General features: G+C 45.2%; 1 protein-coding gene and 1 pseudogene across 5 annotated transcripts in view; both read right to left on the bottom strand.

Moving 5' to 3' along the window:
- The window catches only part of ARHGAP26 (Rho GTPase activating protein 26), a 467,573-nt gene that overhangs the window by 365,505 nt on the left and 83,392 nt on the right, over nucleotides 1-18,676 (bottom strand). The gene's annotated exons all lie outside the window — the stretch shown is intronic.
- On the bottom strand, nucleotides 5,072-5,429 carry LOC129634420 (pancreatic progenitor cell differentiation and proliferation factor-like; annotated as a pseudogene).

The raw sequence follows: 18,676 nt of genomic DNA, 5'->3' as shown, positions 1-18,676 counted from the left end.
AGATTTACAAATGTCTCCAAAGCAGGAAATCCAAGCTCATAGTGGAAGAAATCTAAGTGACAGTAGAGATGAGAGGAGGGAACACCACAATTCAATTTAAAAATCACAAATTCCAAACACAGCCTTTTCCCAAAAATGTTCTCAATCACATCTTCTACTGCGGAGCCCACACAATCCAGTAGGAAAGCTGCTCTGTTCAGCACCTGATTTGCACAGACCCAGCTCATGGCACCTGGAACTGACGAATGCCAGTTCGTCAGTTGACTGCCTAGAAACCCATCCAAAACCTGGCTTCCCAAAGAAGTGGTAGCTGCCTTTAGTGCCTGGGGAGCCAAATACTCTTGGACTAGGCAAGGCTGCGGCTGCCAATACAGGCTCTGCCCAGTTAATCTTCTCTGAGCCTGCAAATAATAAATCTGACACAGACTCCACTGAGTCTGGGATACAGGCCCACAGGTGCCCTAGGAGAGAGAGTACCTAAGGTGCTTCTGGGGTGTGCAACCTCCTTCAAGGACCCACACCCAGAAGGGCCTGCCTTGTTTAATGCTCTCCTGTCACATTTTGGGATTCTTAAATTTTCATCTTTGAACTTGAGTTTTACAAGTGAAGTCTGGTGTGATGGTGGAACATGCATATGAGCTGAGGCAAGACTTAAGACATGAATGTCCTGTGGGTCCACCAGGGTTCCTTTTGGCCCCATGTGCACAAGGTGTGATGCCCCTTAAATAAAAGATTCTGGTGGACCCACAATATGTGGGGGTTGAGCCAGACTAAAAGTGAATACAAGGTATTGCCTGTGATGTCTACAACTGAATAAGCAGGAATACTGATAGCCCTGAGAGGCTACGCTTTCCTTTCAGACCAGAACTTCTGAAATGCAAAAGGAAGAAAGAGCATTCTAGAAATATGAAAGACTAAAGAACCCTGCAATAGCCGTTCTTATTCATGTTATTTCCCGGGATAAATGGACTACTTATGCTGACCATGACAACACTGGACAGTAAAGGATGGAGCAACCCATACTCACATTTCCTTTCAATCCTTCTTCATTCCTCAGTAAGCCAAAGAGAGAGGCTGTTAGTAGAATATGCAAGTATCAAAAAGTGAAATAACAAAAACAGCTCTGTTAGGGTACTTTTCACAGAAATAGAACAACCCTAAAATTTGTATGGAACAAAAAGACCCCAAATAACCAAAGCAATCTTCAGAAAGAACAAAGACAGAGGCATCATGCTCTCAGATTTCAAACTATATTACAAAGCTATAACATTCAAAACAATGTGGTGTTGACATGAAACTGATCACTAAAACAGAAGAGACAGCCTAGGATAAACCCATAACATACAGTCAATTAATTTACGAAATATGAGCTGGGGAAAGGACAGCTTCTTCAGTAAATGGTGCTTGGAAAACTGGACAGCTATATGCAAAAGAATGAAACTAGCCCACTCTCTTACACCATACACAAAAATTAACTCAAAATGACTCGAAGACTTGAATACAAAACCCAAAACCATAAAACTCCTAGAATAAACATAGATGGTAATCTCCATAACATTAGTCTTTGAGGTGATTTTTTGAACTTCACACCAAAAGCAAAGGCAACAAAAGTGAAAATAAACAAGCAGGACTGTATCAAACTAAAAAGCTTCTACACAGCAAAGGAAACCATCAACAAAATGAAAAGGCAACCTACCAAACTGGAGAAAATATTTGCAAATCATATATTCAATGAGGGGCTAATATCCAAAATATATAATGAATGCATATAAGTCAACAGCAAAAACCCAAACAACCCAATTTAAAAATGGGCAAAGGATCAGCAGAATAGACAATTTTCCAAAGAAGACAAACAGATAGCCAACAGGTACATAAGAAAGAAGCTCAACATCATTCATCGGCAGGAAAATGCAAGTCAAAACTACAAAAAGATTATCTCACATCTGTTAAAATAGCTGTTATCAAAAGGACAAGAAACAACAAATGCTGGCAAGGATACAGAGAAAAGGAAACACTTGAGCACTACTGGTGGGGAAGTAAATTGGCGCAACCACTATGCAAATGGTGGGAAGGGTCCTCAAATCATCCAGCAATTCCCCACCTGGATGTATCTTAAGAAAACACATGTGCGCCTGGGGGTGATTCATGTCGATGTACGGCAAAAACCACCACAATACTGTAAAGAAATTATCTCCAATTAAAATACATACTTTTTTTAAAAAGGAAAGAAAAACACACTACAGACGGTCTCTGACTTACAAAGGTGCAAATGCACAACACTCTCGGGGGGAACTGTACTTCAAGTTTTGAATTTTGATCTTTTTTCAGGCTAGCAGTAAGCAATATGATATTCTCACATGACGATGGGCAGTGGTAGGGAACCACAGCTCCCAATCGGCCACTCAATCACAAGAGTAAACAACTGATACACTGACAACCATTCTGTCTTTCACATCCAATTCAATATTCAGTAAACCTCATGAGATAGGGTTTGCATATTTTGCTCAACGGTGGGCTAAAGTAAGTATTCTGAATATGTTTAGGTAGGCTAGACTAAACTATCATATTTGGTAGTTTAGATGTATTAATGCATTTTAAATTGTTTACTTATTTGGCTGTGCCAGGTCTTAGTTGTAGCATGTAGGATCTTTGAACGTCATTGCAGCATGTGGGATCTTTCAGCTGCGACATTCAAACTCTTAGTTGCAGCATGTAGGATCTAGTTCCCTGACCAGGGATTGAACCTGGGCCCCCTGCATTGAAGGCGTGGAGTCTTAGCCACTGGACTACCATGGAAGCCCCTTATATGCATTTTTTACTTACATTTTCAACTTACAATGGGTTTATCAGGATATAACCCCATCATAAGTCAAGGAAGATCTGCAATGCAAAGAGATACATTAATCTCTCTGTTCTCTACATTATGTACAATACCCTAGACATGAAAATAACCCAAACGTCCATTAATGGATAAATAAAGATGTGATGTATGTGCAGTGTATGTGTGTGTGAGAGAGAGATGGAGTATTATTCAGTTATAAAAAAGAATGAAATCTTGCTATTTGTGGCAACTTAGATTGACCTTGAGAACATCATGCTAAATGAAATAAGTCAGAGAAAGACAAATAATATGTGATTTCACTTATATGTGGAATCTTTAAAAACAAAAACAAAAAATCTACCTCATAGTACAGAGAACAGATTGGTGGCTGCCAGAGGCAGCGGGTGGCAGACAGACAAAATGGGTGAAGGTGATCAAAAGGTACAAACTTCCCTTATAAAATAAAGTCATGGGTTTGTAATGTAGAACGTGGTTACTATACTTAAAAACACTGTATTGCATACTTGAAAGTATTTAAGAAAGTACATCTTAGAAAAAGCTCTCAACACAAGGGAGAAGAAAATTTGTAACTATGCATGGTGACAGAGTTAATTACATTTATTGTGATGATCATTTTGCAATATATAAAAATGTTGAATTATTACACTGTATACTTGAAACTAATATAATGTCATATGTCAATTATATTGCAATTAAAAAAAACTATTTACAAAAAAAAAAAGTTGAGTCATTTCATGCAGTGTCCGAGTCTGAACAAAATTAATATGCATATAAGATACATAATTCAAACTGTATAATTTCAGTGATTCTATATACAAATCAATTGATCTCATATTTACAATTAAAAGTGGCACTGCACAACATAAAGATGAATAGTAAAATTCATACCAATAGTTCAAATTTTCGATTGTTCTTTTTTTTAAATAGCATTGAATAGAAATTTTTTTTTAAAAAAGGCAAGACACAATGAGAGAGACCATTTAAAAAAGGCTTTACATTTGAATACACCTTTAGCAGCACTTATTTGGGCTTCATGAACAAGAGGCCCACAGATAAAACAGACAGCCCTAGGCACAAGCACACCCAGGACGGCTCTTCTCCCTGTGTTAACTTTCTCCTTTTCTCCAGCTGGCACCTGGAAAAGGAGTTCCACCGCTGAGCAGCATGGGCCCAGGCCAGCAGCATCATAGCTGGCCTCCCCGCTCCCTCCCAGCTAAGCTGTCCAAGACGATCTTTTCAAAAAGCAGATCTGATCTTGTCACTGCAGCTTCCACATCCTCCCCAGCTATAATTCTTCCCTTTCATCTCAAAGTTACTACAAATCTGACTAGAAAGTGGGTGGGAGACACTCAACTCAAGGGCACACACTACTGGCCTGGCCCTCCCTCGGTCCTCCAGCCCCTCTGGCCGGCTCAGATCCTGGACCCCTCTGGCCACAAAGCCTGGCACACTTCCTCAGCCCACAGTCCTTGCCCAACCCTCTCCATCTTGCTGCTGTCACCCTTCAAATTCCGCTTGGAGGGTCACTTCCTCAGGGAAGTGGCCTCCTCTCACCCCTCACCCTCTCCCAATGGTAGCTCTCCCGCCTCCCTACAACTTCCTTTCCCATCCCTTTACATGATAGGTAATTTCCTTTGATTTTCATGACTGTTTAATGCGTACCACCGATGATACTAGGACAGCTATCACAATTCTAGTATGTAGTAAGCAAGCCTCCAATAACACTTTTAAATATATAAATGAATTCACATGACTCTTTTTAAGACTTGAGCCAGGAGAGTGACAAACTCTGCAATCCTCTTTTTACAGAAAGGGAAGAAGCTAGATCACTGAAATGGAGATCAGCCACCCCTTTGTTTACTCCATTACACTCACGAAATCAAATGGGAACCCCATTTCCTAGGCTTAGCTTAGCCTTGAAGACACACTTTTCCTACATTCTCTCTTTGTTTTTTCCTCACTCCTGGAGTTTATTGTCCACTTGGTGCAAGGCACAGGGTTACGGGGTGTGAGGAAGGCGCACTCGTGTAGCTCAGATGGCAGAGAGTAGGATTCTCTCAACTTCCTTTTTGGTGTTCTGCTATTTTGATATTAAAAAACCGAACTGCTTCCCTTGACCGCAGTCTCCTTGGTCTTGGGGAGAGGAGGGGAGGGAGGTACAGCGCTGGGGGAGAAGGAAAACTCTGATGAGCCTAGCGCCTTGGAAGGAAGCCTGGAAGCTGGTGGTGGTCACTCAGGACGGGGGCCTGCAGTTGGTTTTGCCAGGCTGGCTGCCAGGCTGCTGCTTCCCCGCAGCTTCCTGAGCCAGGTCACAGGTGATCGTGCCGGTGGAAGCCTGGGCAGACTCTGAGTACTCTGGAGACTCCAGCACCATGGCCGTGAGTCCACTCGGGAGAGTGGACTTCCCTTAGAAGAAACTAGCCCTCCAGTGTCCTGGGTCTGCTTTGGGGAGACTCGGGTGGTAGGGGATGGCTTCCCCAGGGTACTCGGCACTTCCACAGGAGCTGTTACTGGAAGTGGAGCCCAGGCAGCGCCGGCTGTAGTCATGGGTGGCCACGAGTGCGCCGCTGAAGGGGATGGCCCCCATACTCTTGCTTGCGGGCTGGTGGAAACCTCGGTGGAGACCCCTGGCAGGCCTTGGCATGCGATCACTGACAGTGGGCACGGGGGCGCTAGGCCACAGAGCCCACCTGCGTAAAAAAAAGGCGGGCGGCCGCTCCACAAACCAGATGTGCAGGCCCTACTCTCTTTCTTGTCCAACAGTCCGACAATGTTTTCAAGGTACCACTAACTCGATCTTAAAATCGAGTTACCTACAAACTTTACCTACAAGCAAATGATATAGGCAAAGAATTGGCATCTGTATACCTAGACAGCATACCTAGGTCAGACTTTAAAAATATAATCTAGTGACAAACTGTGTCATGTAAATACAGAAGCCATCCCTTTTAACACACCGGGTGCTACTTGAGGGAAAACAGAGAAACATAACTTCGGGGGCAGTGTTTCTTGATCTGTCTTTGAAAGGTCACCTGAACCAGATCACCCCAGACTTTTTAAATCTGAAATTCTGGGAATCTAATCTGAAAATGAGATCTGGAAATCAAATTTCCAGATTGGCAATCAAATCTGGAAATCACAGTAAGTTTAAGAACTGCTGTTATAGGAAGACATTGTTGAGTCATTTGTTTAAAGGCCAAGGGACGGCAGGACGCTACTGACACCGAACCTGAGAAAGCAGGGACACAAGAAAGAAAAGGAAAGTGACGTCCCGTGCTGGGCCCAGAAAGTCCCTGGCAACACGCCGCCAAGAAAGAAGCAGGAAACTGTTCCCAGAGAAGAGAGGGAGCCTGGAAAAACCCCAGGTCATTGTCGGCTAGGGCTGTTAATTATTCTGGCCGTTTTATTCTTGTGGCCACTTCCTCCTTTCTCAAGGTGCTCTGGGGACAGCCAGTAAGGGACCCTGACGTCTGTCCCCTCATCACAGGAAGGACACAGTGAACGTGAGCCAGGGACTGCATAAGCAGGGCCACCTCTTACAGTCCCAGAGCTTCCTTTAGGCTGAAAAGGGTCCAGGAGCCAGGAGCCCTCCCTGCTGCTGCTGCTGCTAAGTCGCTTCAGTCGTGTCCGACTCTGTGTGACCCCACAGACGGCAGCCCACCAGGCTCCTCCATCCCTGGGATTCTCTAGGCAAGAACACTGGAGTGGGGTGACATTGCCTTCTCCGAGGAGCCCCCCCTAGAGACTGGAATTCCAGCCACTCCTGGCCCACCCTCCTCACCACCTGTCTCCTGCCTGTCAACCCAAAAGCCCTGAGAAATGAGAAGATCCATAAGAAGCTTCTCAGCACACCTACACTAACTTCAGTATCCCCTCCTACAGTGGGCTAAATGATGTCTCCCAAGTTCATGTCCACCCAGAACCTCAGAGCATGACCTTATTTGGAAACCTGAGTCTTTGCAGATGTTATTAGATGAGATAAGGTCACACTGGATTAGAATGGGGCCAAAACCCAAGGACTAGTATCCTTAGAAGCAGAGAAGACATGCACACACATGGAAGGAGGGGCCAAGAGTGTAGTGATGGAGCCACAAGTCAACCACCACCCAGGACTGCTAGAAGCCACTGATGTCAGGAAGAGGTGAGGGAAAATCCTTCCATTGAGCCTTCAGAAGGAACACAGCCCTGATTTCAGATTTCTAGTCTCCAGAACCACAAGAGAATAAATTTCTGTTGTTTTAGGCCACCCAGTCTGTGGAAATTTGTTACCACAGGAAGCTAATACACCTCCTTTCTTAGAAAGCCAAGGCCTTTAAGTCACATTGCAACCAAAATCTAGAGGTTCTGCAACAACACTAAAAGGAATGCTTCCAATACCGTAGCTGGCCCTGCCCCGGCCTCACTGAGGGCAGCTCTCTGCACTTGGGCAGTGCTGGCTTTCCTCCTGATCAGTGCCCTCACAGGCCTGCTTTCTCCCTGTCCAACACACTGCACCTGCTACCCCTGCCAGCTACACACACTCTGCCTGCCATCCTGCACTGGCCCAGGCTGCCCTCCCCCCACGTGCCCAGGGCACCTGGATTTCTCCCTCTAAGCACTTTCCACACTCACTCAGTGTGGCAGCTGAGAGGCCAGAGACCTTGCCAATCCTGTACTCAATCACAGCCTGCTGCCTTCCCACACAGCTCACTACAGGGGAGCAGCTCAGCAAGTGCACGAGCCAATGCACAAACAGCAAACTCAGCAGCATGCTCGGCCAGCCCTCGCTCTTCATTACTCGGCACAGAAATGGGGTCAGTGTGAGTAATTCTGCCTTCTGTGTGACTTCTCACAGCTGTGATTATACTCCTGTCACAGTGTGTCCCAAACTACATAGATCACTCATTTATTTTGTTATTCATTCAAAAACCTATGCATTGAGCATCTATGTGCCTGATATACTAGTCTGAGAGACAAAGAAAGGAAAAAGCAGACCCAGCCTGTGTCTTCATAGCATGACAAATGGTGGTGATGGGGTCTAAGTCAGTAATTAATAACCTCACCTTAAAGCTGAAAAACAACAAAACAATCTTGTTCATGGGCCTGTTTCCTCTGGGTTCCTAGAGCCTAGAACAGCACCTGGTACATTACAGGATTGCCAAAATTCTGTATGGCTGGAGGATGAATAGGTTGAGAATGGGTAGATGGATGGAAGGAGGGCAGGGAGGGTGCCTGGTATGTAACAGGCAGTCAATAATACGATAGGTGGATACACAAATGGAGGAAGACAGATGAGTGTACAGATATAGCCTCATACACAACAGGCAGTCAATGATGATGAACAAATGGAAGGACAGAGACAGATATCTAGGGAGCAAAGCCCCTGGGATGAAATCTCTACAAAATATAACTTAACAAACAAAAGGCTTCAGAGCCTTCTTAATCTCTAGAATCACCTCATTTCTTCCCAAAGCATCCCAGCTGCCTCCTAGCATCTGAAAGAAACGATAATTCTAAATGAATCTGGTATCTAGATCTTCTATAAACATTTAGTGGAAAATCAGCTTCACCAGCACAAATATGCTCTCTCTTGCTCCCCACCCCTCCCCTTCTCTCTGTAATGGGGGTTTTAAAAGCCTGTTTTGCTCATTCTTCTCCACCACAGTGAGTATTTACTGCTTTACAATGTTGACTCTTGCCAAAATGCACACCACAGACCACTTACCTGGTTGTGTCATTCTTAATTATTATTTTTATGGTTCTTCAAGTACCTAAGAGAGACTTTTCTTGGAGGGAATCAGAGCTGACTCTGAAAATTTACTGCCATTTACAATTGAGGGGTGGGATGGGGTGGAGTGGAAATATCACAGCTGGAGAAGAAAAGGATGGGGGAGGTTTCAGAGAGCATATCCAGTCAAAGCCCCCTTCTATGGCAACCTGTAGTAGAGAAACAGTTTGCAATTAAAAAACAAAACCTAACAGAGCCCCAACATCAATGTTTACTCCTGCATAAAACAGCTAGGCTCAGAACAACAGAAGAGGTCCCCACGCACCTCATCTCTGGGTCTGGCTTGTATCAGGTTAAATTCCCTGCATTTCCAGGCTCTCCTTGGTCTCACTCAGTAAAGAAGCTAAAGTCATTCAGACCCTAGGAGGCCTTTCTTCCCTTTGATTTCCCTCTGCTAAAGATAAGAATAACTTTCTGAGTCTCAGAACAATTGTTTCCTATGCTCTCAATTTAGGCCCCAAAGCACCATGATTCACTGATTCATACTTTACCTCTCCACTGAGCACCTCCCATCTGTGGGGGACTGTGGGAGGCAATGAGAATTAAACACTGAACAAAACTGATATAGTCCTCGCGCTCCCAACTTGCAACCTGGTGGGAATAGACACTCAACAAAGACACAAACACACACAATAATCATCTAAAAGCTCACTGGCAAGGATATAAAAATGCAGACGGTGGCTCGGAAGGAATGATGTAAAGGGGAGGAAAGCAGACCCTCCCTCTAGGTGAGGCAGAGAGCCACATCAAGGCAAAGAGAGAAGTGGCTGATCAGCTACCCAGGAACAAGACTTTTGAGATAAGCATTAAGAATTCCCCTAGCATTGTGGCCATGGCTTCACAGGTGTATACAGATGAATTTATCAAATTGTACAATTTAACATGTGTAGTTTTTTGTATGCCAATTAAGTTGTTTAAAAAAGAAGACATTCCCCCTAAATTTGCTGCCCACCTCTCAGGGTCTCCAGGATGATGCAGGTTCCTGTAGCTACAAACGAATAAAAACAACTTGGCTACACCAAACATCCCACCCAGCCATATTCCTCTTCTTGACTGGCTCACAGCTTCATTCATTCATTCCACAAGGATTTATTAAACACCTACTACAGGTCAGATACTGTCTTCTGTGTTCTCCATTATACCACAAATAAAAACATAAATAACCCAGTTCCCATAGAGCTTGTAGCTTCCTACAAATGTATGCCCAAGTAGAATGCTGTCTACATACTAAGAAGGACTTGAAACATTCTCAGAACATGGATGTAAGGCTATTCTGAAGAATTTTCAACGTCATGACAAACAACAACTGATTGAAAGCTTACTATGCACCCAGCCCCTAAATGCTTTAAAGGTATTATATCACGCAATTCTCCCCCAATCCTTTAAGGTAAGTACTATTGTTTAAATCCAGTTTACAAACAGGAAAATGTCCAGTTAAGTGGTGGAACCGAGATATAAACCCAAAAGCCCGACTCTAGATCCCACAATTTAAAAATCTACGCTATAGCACTGTAAGGATAAGCTGCCCATCAACTGCCTCAGAAAGCCACTTCACAATCTAAGCAATTTTTTCCAATACAAATTTTGCTGAGCACATTCTCTGACCCTCCCCCATCAGTACTTCCACCACCTCTGGAGCTTGACTAAGGCAAGTATGAGAAGTAAGGGAGGCTCACATGTTTCAGAGCGGCAAGACTCTGTATAAGAGAGACTGACATCTCTCTGGTGCCAAAAGAAGCGCTCGACAGGACACAGAAAGGCAACCGCTCGATTCCCTGGCTGCAGGCAGAGGGACACCCAGGGCTCTGGCTGGTAAACTCTTCTGTTCTGCTGCTCTTTTAGGACACAAGTAAGATACAAACTTACTGGGAGAGATCGTGGTTATAACAATGACAGAGTGCAGAGGAACACAGAAATCCGCTGAATCAAAGAACCTTTCCACCAGCCCCCATCCAGGACATTCAACCAGATCGTGTAAAAATCAATATGACTGCTGGCAGTTTATATGCAGCAAGGAGCCAAAATACATCAACGTGTGAGAATTTATGCGCAAATGATAAAAACCTCTGTGACAAGCCATGGACATCTGTATTAATAGCACAACTCCTATCATCAGAGTCATTCAGGGAAAACTAAAATAAACCTGCCCTAAGACAGCCTCCATGAAGAAACCAACTCTGAATGTCACAAGAGATACAAGAATGATTTTAAGAATTCAGATCCTGTCATACTTTCTTTCCCTAGAAGGCCTTTTACCTTGGACAGCAGACACATTGGTCAAGAGGAGTCTGGCAATGCCTGTGCTGGTCCCAGGCCTCCAAAGGACAATGGGGTCCTCATGACAATACCCACTGACACCCACAATGCCTCACAGGCTAAATGACTCCCATCTGAGACCTGCCCCTTCCAAACCACATCCAGCTGCTCAGAGTCCCTACCTGGTAAATAGTTCCCTAACACTTAGCCCTACTGCTCACCTCACGCACAAAACTCTTTCTTCTTTCATTAACATTTCTCAACATAGAATTCCCTAACTCCTCACAAAAAACTTGTAGAACCCTTTAGCACAAGTGCTTATCGTAACTTTATCAAGCTCTGAAGGGAGGACAACTAGCAAATCCAAACTATTGCTAGAGCTCAGTTTCATTTCTACCTTTCTGGTCAAAGTGAACTGCCTTTCCAAGGTTGGGGAGGGGCAGTGTGCCTATGAAGCAAGGACTCTAGAGATATACAGACCTTACGAACAACCTGCCATGACTCAGGCAGACTTCCTGAGCTCTCTGGCCCTCAGGACGATGAAGAACAGGCGAGGGGCAGGGGCTGTTGGACAGAAGTCTGGGAATCATGTCCACATGGTGATGGCTGAAGCCAGGGACAGGAGAGATTAACAATGACAGAAAGAGACAAACCCTCTGGTCTGGGAGGCAAAGGTGGCCTGGAACCTTGGGAAGAGCCACAAGACAAAAACGATGAGCTAGGAAGGGATGCTCAGAAGGGGTGAAGAATGCTTGGAGAGTACACCATCAATGAAGGCAAAGGAGAAGAGTCTCGAGAAAGAAGAAGGCCAAGAACAATCACTGGTTTAAGTAAGTGGGCAGCCCCGGGGACCTCTGAGACAGACAGCAGGTCCAAAGAGAACTACAGGCAGAAACTGGACCTCAGGGCTTTCTGTGGTAAAGGCAGTAAACACAAAATACTCTCTCAAACACTCTAGCTATGAAAACAGCAGCAGCACAGGATAGTACATAAATGGGAGAGGTACAAAGGGAAGTTTTGCTGGGATTGGTTTTTTTGTTCCCTCTTGTTTAAAAGACAATAAAGACTTTTCAGCCTGCTTGCAGATGAAAAGGAAAATGTGCCACTAGTAAAGGAGGAGAGTCTAATGACGCACTGTGAGGGAAAGGAGGATGCTCTGGGCCCTAAAGTAATGGATCATGTGTCCAGAGAGGGAGGAGGATTGCAACAGGGAGGGAGAGCTTTAAGAGCATTAGTAGGTTTTCCCTGGAGAGAAGGCTGACCAGTCTCTCTACTGATCAACTGTGTTTCTAACCACAGTGCATATGATACCACATGGCGAGTCATATTTGAAAATGAACCCACATTCCTTCCCAAGCACCATTCATCTTTCTGGAAGAAAAGCCAACACCAATGTGAGTGTTTTGGGAGGGAAGAGAAAAGACAAGGCTGCAAGTGCTTCATCTGCTCTGAAGTCTTGTGATTTGGGGGTTGTTGTGTTTGGTTGTTGTTGCTCCTTCTGTTTTATATGAGAACCTGTCTCACTCAAGGGTGAGGAAACTACAGAGTGGACAGAGTCCACACCTACTCATCATGAAAACCTATTTGAACTGCTTCAGCTAAGATGAAAGTTCTCCTGTCTTAATGGTTTCAATCTTTCATAACATTATTCAAAACTGCAGACCTTCATTCACATCCTTTGCCTCCTAAAGTGCTGTTTGTGGCTCAGAGAAGATGGTGATAAAACCATTTTTTTAGATCAAGTTGAAGTTGGGAATGGAATTAGCATGAAAGAGATAAATACCGCAGCAGAGACAATCGGTAAAAAGATGATCTGGATCACTACCTCCAGTTTAAAATCAATTTAGTGCGAAGACAACTAATTGCTCCTGGGATCTATACAGTACACCAATTATTGATCCTCTGACACTCATTTTTCAGTAAGGCCAAGAAACCAAACAGGAGGGAAGGAAGGGCTGCCTGGCCCAGAGATCAGAAACCTACTGGTAATTCCCACCAGCCAAGGCTGGACCACATATTGAGAGAGCAGATCCTTGTTTTAAAGAGCTTCCAATCTTGCTCCAGGAAAATCCAATGATGAAAACGCTAAACAAATAGTGTCAGGGCACAGGTGTTCAAAACTAAAGCAATCTTTTATCTTGCAAAGCAAGCACTGCAGGCAAGATTCACTTTCACAAAGTGCTCACCTTGACAGCATCCACCCTGCACACGCAATAGGGATTTATTTGCACACAACATTCTCTAACCCCATGTTACAGGAAGCGAAAACCATTTGCCTCGGCTGATGAGCTAAGACTTGAGAACTACCTATGGTGAGAACTTGACCATGGAAAATAAGGAAAAACTGCGAGAGAGTAAAGGAGGGAAACATGATTGGGAAAACCACAGGGTCACCCACGATATTTACTTCAAACAAGTTTTTACTTGGCTCAAGGTCCGATGGTCTCAAATTTAAATGACCCCAGGGAGAGAACTGGCCACCCAGTCCTATAGTCTCCTATTACTATCAGAATGCTGACCAAAAGCTCAGGGAGTATCTGTTCACAATCCAGGTAAAACCAAAACTAGTGTCTAGAGTGACTTACAGTTTAAGGAAGGCGGCTGAGAGAGAGGGATGGCGTTCTACAGGCAAAATAAACAATCCCAGGAGGCACTGTGGGCAGAAATCAACTTCTCCAACTGAAGTTCAAAATTCCTTTCCATCAAGTCAACTCCCCTTCACCAACTAAAGCTTTACCCCTCTAGACACTGCCTTTCAGCTGGGCTAAACTCTGTACAGAGCCATAGCCCAGGCCCCACGTTCCTGAGGCTTACACAGCCCTGCTTCTCCTCTTAACCTAAGGGTTCCTAGTGCAAGCGCACATGCCACCCTATCCTCCTGGCTGGGCCTTTATCCCTGCTGTTCCCTCCATCACAGTATTTAGCTTCCTGGTCTGCCCTCGTCCAGATGGACCCATCCTTCCAATGCCATCTCCTCCATGAAGTCCTCCCAATGACATGTCACTCAGCCTGCAGCACCTCCTGCCACTCACACACACCAAGCGCCAGTCCCCACTCTGTGCATTCAATGGCAGTTAATATACTATCGTCCTTTGCAGTATTCACTGTAACCTGAGCTGAAACAGCCTCTCCAGGGTTTGGTTTCTGGATCTTTAAAACAGATCCTAAAACACTGTTTGTAGGAATACCTACAAATAATAAAAGGGAAAATAGACACCTTTTAAGAAGTTCTTACTACATACCAGAGAAATGGTGTGAAATTTACAAACACTGTCTCTTTCGATCCTCGAAATCCTATGAAGGCAGGCGCCATCATCCTCATTTCATAGATGAGAAAGCAGATGATCGAAAAGGCTGAGTGATTTGCCCATGTCCACAGCCAGCAAGCCACAGAGCAGAGGTTCTCTCTCTGGCAATCTCCCCTCCAGGACCTCTCTCAATCACCAGGCTCTGCTGCCCTTCTTTTCTTCAGTCCCCTGCCTACCTCACAGGGCTCCTCTGAGATAACACAGGAAAAGTCCTTAGCACACTGACTGGTACTGGGTCTTTCTGTTCCCAGAAAGGTCATATCCTTTAAGGGAGAAGAATTACTGGCATATGTGCATGCTTTAACCATACTAATCAGCAGAGAATGGATAAATGCATAAATGAATGAATGAAATGAAAAGAATGAAGAGTATCAGCTAAACGAAATTAAGAGAAGGAAGTGTTTTTAAAGTAGATACCAAACATTCTATATACAGATCCTCACAGGGCAGCACAAAACGTAGCCTCTTTCTCCACAGTGTCTCTCAGATGCAATGCTCACTCCGAGTATAAAGGGGAAGGGTGTGGGAGGTCACAGCAGTGGGGTGGGCAGGAATGACACAGTGCCTCCCCAGAGCAGCAGGTCCAGTTCTACAACTCTCACTAAGACAAAATCCTCACTGGAGGGAAATCCCATTCAAATCCTCTTTGTCAGCACCAAGAAGGTCAACGAGACTAATCCTCCAGAGGACCTGAAATTCTGGCTCACCTGTGCCACACCAAAGGACAGCCTCCCGGGAGCAAGAATACGGGCCTCAGGGTGGCCCACCCCATGTTTCTCCCCATCTGAGCTGATTCAGCCTCGCCTCACATACGCACCTCAGCTCCCAGCTCTGAGTGTAGGCACTACCCCAGTATGGCAGGTCACGGGCCCATCCAAACCTCAGTCTTCCCATCTGGAAAATCCAGACAATCCCACAACTACCCTCAGAATGCTGATGGGAGGAGTGGACAGATAATCCATGGAGCCACTGCCTGGTACATAAGGAGCACTCTGTGTGTGTCAGCTCTAAATGTGGGCAGACAACGGGGACAAAGAGGGACCCTGACATCACCATGCACTGTCCTGGCTTCGAGGGGTAGCAGCTTGGCCCCATGAACTCTAAGCAACTAGTCTATATAGGAATTAGGTGGTCAATCTCAGTGTGGTACATAAATACCTCTTTGACAATAACAAGAACTTAAAATGCAGTTGGTCTTACATGGGGGAAAGGCCAGTGGGTGGGGAGATAAAAAGGAGAAAACGCTAATAGGAAAACGGAAGAGAAGGATGTCACCTAACCAGCCGCCGACACTCTGAGAGCCATGCTAGTGACAAGCGCAGACTCGGCGGGGTGGGGGGAGGGGGGCAGACACAGGTCCCTGTGGGGACACAGCACTTAGCCTATTAAGAAAAGAGACCAGAGGGTCAGTCCTGCCCCTCAAGCCATCACAACAAATACGAGCCAGCCAGGAGATCAGCCACCAGCATTTGGCCATCAACCACGGCAGACATTTGGCTGCTTCAGCTGGCCTTAGTCTTCAGAAACTGATACATCTCTGTACATAAACAGTAGACAGAGAAGTCTCTTCCTTTTCTAAAAATACACATCTGCACTTCAGCACTGCAAAGGCCATCTAGAGCGCATAACAAAGCTGCCATCTGCGGATGTCTGGGCCCCAGGAGGAAAAGCATTTCCTTTATCAACAGCAAAGGGTGTGAAGCTACCGTTCACCTCGGAGGATGACTCTGTCTCAGGAAACAGCACGGCACAGAGGCGTTCTGTGACCAAGACAGACTGGTCCTGACTCCCACTGCGGCCTCTTGTCCTGCTCAGTTAACTTTGCTCAGCCTCAGTGTCCTCATCTGTAAAGAGATGATGAGGCCCGCATCCACCCAAGACGGTTCTTGTGAGGATCAGAAATAACTGCAAATCACCTAGGCCAGTTCCTGGCACAGAGCAGGCCATCAACACACCAGAGCTTGGTCATTCCTGAGATCCCAGGGTCTCCCTCCTCCTTTATCCCCCTCTCATTCCTAAAATAACCTAGGCAGGAAGACAAAGACTGATCTTCCCTGTTCCCAGGGCAACTCACCCCTGAAAGACATTCCTGCTGTGCATTCTGGGCAGCAACACCAGGGCCAAGCAAGTAGGAGGTTGCATGTTAGAGAATGGAGTGGAGGAAGAAAAGAAAACCCATCCCACAGTCCTCAGGAGAGCTCCCCCACGCACCCCAGCCTCAGCTAAGGGCCAGCGGGGTGCAGAGGGAAGATAAGGCAGGGTCTCTGTAGGAAGGAGGTCACAATCATGTGGGAGGGTTTCCTTCTGGAGTTCATAGACAAGGAGCTGTAGAAGGTCCTGAGTCCTCTGAAACTGAATACGATTTGGGGTGAACATTCCCTTTTTTGGGAAAGAGTCCAGAACATCCATCAGACTCTCAACAAAGTCTGTGACACTTCCCCAAGAAAAAGGCTTTAAAACCACCAATTCATTAAGGGAAAACAAGAATGTCTGAGAGAAAAAGAATAACATAAAATGATCTCTAATTCTAGCTCACATGTAATGATACTCACAAAGTGCTTCACCATGTGTCATGTCGCTTAGTCCCCATGACAGTGGAAGGGGACAGTCACCATACCAAAATGAGGAAACTGAGGCTCACAGGAGGTCACCACTTCCCAAGGCCCCTGGATGAGCAAACGGCCAAGTCAGGATGCAACCCCAACAAAGTCTGAGGCCAGGGCTCAGGATCCTCGTCATCACATCAAGAGTGTTACCTCCCCCAGGCCGAGCCCCCAATCTTACAAACCAGAAGGAAGGGTGGGAGGAAGGGGGGAAGGGGGACGGGGAGGGGTCCGAATGTGACTTACAGTGCAACACTCTTTCCACTACACCCATCCTGTCTGTCTTCACACACTGACACTGAGAAATTTTCTAGACATCAGGAAAGAAACAAGACGTCATAGGAAGTATACAGAAAGCTGGGTATGTTACATCGGTACCAAAAGCCCCAATTTCCTTGCTGGGAAAATGAGGGTTATAAATGACTATTCCATGCACATTTGGCATGTAGTAAGCATTCATGAATGGTAGGCATCATTGTAATTAGTAAAATCTAAGGAAATCACATGTCCTAGTGATCAAAGTGAAAGTCGCTCAGTCGTGTCCAACTCTTTACGACGCCATGGAGTATACAGTCCATGGAATTCTCCATGCTAGAATACTGGAGTGGGTAGCCTTTCCCTTCTCCAGGAGATCTTCCCAACCCAGGGATCAAACCAGGGTCTCCCGCATTGCAGACAGATTCTTTATGAACTAGGATGTCAGGGAAGCCCAGTGATCAAAGGTTCCATCTTTATGTCAATGAACCCCAGACTGCTTCAGTGAGCCCACCTCCCTGCATCCCTGAACTCTGCTCAGATGCTGGTGAGAGAGGCCTCACTGTGGTTCCCAGAAGTGATCACACTCTCCCCCGCAGCTGCCTGCTTGGGAAGCCAGTGGCGGCAGCCAGCAAGACTTGGGAGCAAGCCTAGGTCCCAGAGCCAACTATTCGACATCATCTGAGGTGCAGAGAGGCCTTGGAAACCTCCAGGGTAATTACAGGAGGTGGGGAATATCCGTGGCAGGCTTCTCTAGATACAGAAAATAAAAACAGAAAATAAGTATAACAAGTTCTCAAAGGTGAGACAGGGCCACCTGAGACAGATATGCAAACAGATGAAAAAGCCAGGATTTTGGTGGACAAGGTTTTAGGAGGATAAAGGTTTGGGAGACCTCTGACTCACAGGCCCTTCATCCCTACCAAAAAACACATCTAACTGATGTGATTCTCCAAGAATAATTTTTATGAGTTGGACCCACTCTTCACAGCCAGAATATACCATCTCTAGCACCATCAATGAAGTCCCCACACAGAAAATAACTATTTACAATAACAGCTGCCATTTATTTATTAAATAATTACACTCTGTGCTGTCTTTTACATATATTATCTCATCTAAGCCTCAAAATGGAATTTTGAGAAAATTCCAATCCCCATTATACAGATAGGAAATTGGCACCAAAAAGGTTAAACAGCCTGTCTAAGGTCATAGGGCCAGTAAGTGACAAAGAGAGATGTCTAATTTCCATGCTCTTACTATTATCTGTTTTCACATAAAATATTGGGTTCCACCCATAAGGCCTCTAGACATGTTTTTCTCCTAGTTCTTCCAGAAAGTGAGGGACTTACTTATTCCACTCTACCCTAATCCAAAATACTTTTTATGCTAGGTACTGAACCCAAGATAAACCCCACTAAGCCAAGCAACAGCTATGCTCATAAGCACACAAGACAGGGGTTTAAATAATACAAAATACATGTGAAGTGAGGAATTAACAGGTAAGGGAAAAGAGGATGTGACCACGAACCTTTTATCCCATAGACCAACATACCCAGAACATTCCACACTCCTTTCTTCCCAAGAACAATCTCAAGAAAAGATGCCTTCTCCAAAGAGAAAAAGATTCCAGAAATGTTAGTGA

This window comes from Bubalus kerabau, chromosome 1, assembly GCF_029407905.1.
Source record: "Bubalus kerabau isolate K-KA32 ecotype Philippines breed swamp buffalo chromosome 1, PCC_UOA_SB_1v2, whole genome shotgun sequence".
Lineage (NCBI taxonomy): Eukaryota > Metazoa > Chordata > Mammalia > Artiodactyla > Bovidae > Bubalus > Bubalus kerabau.
Note: the sequence above shows the minus strand (reverse complement) of the source record. Positions and strands in the feature narration are given on the sequence as shown.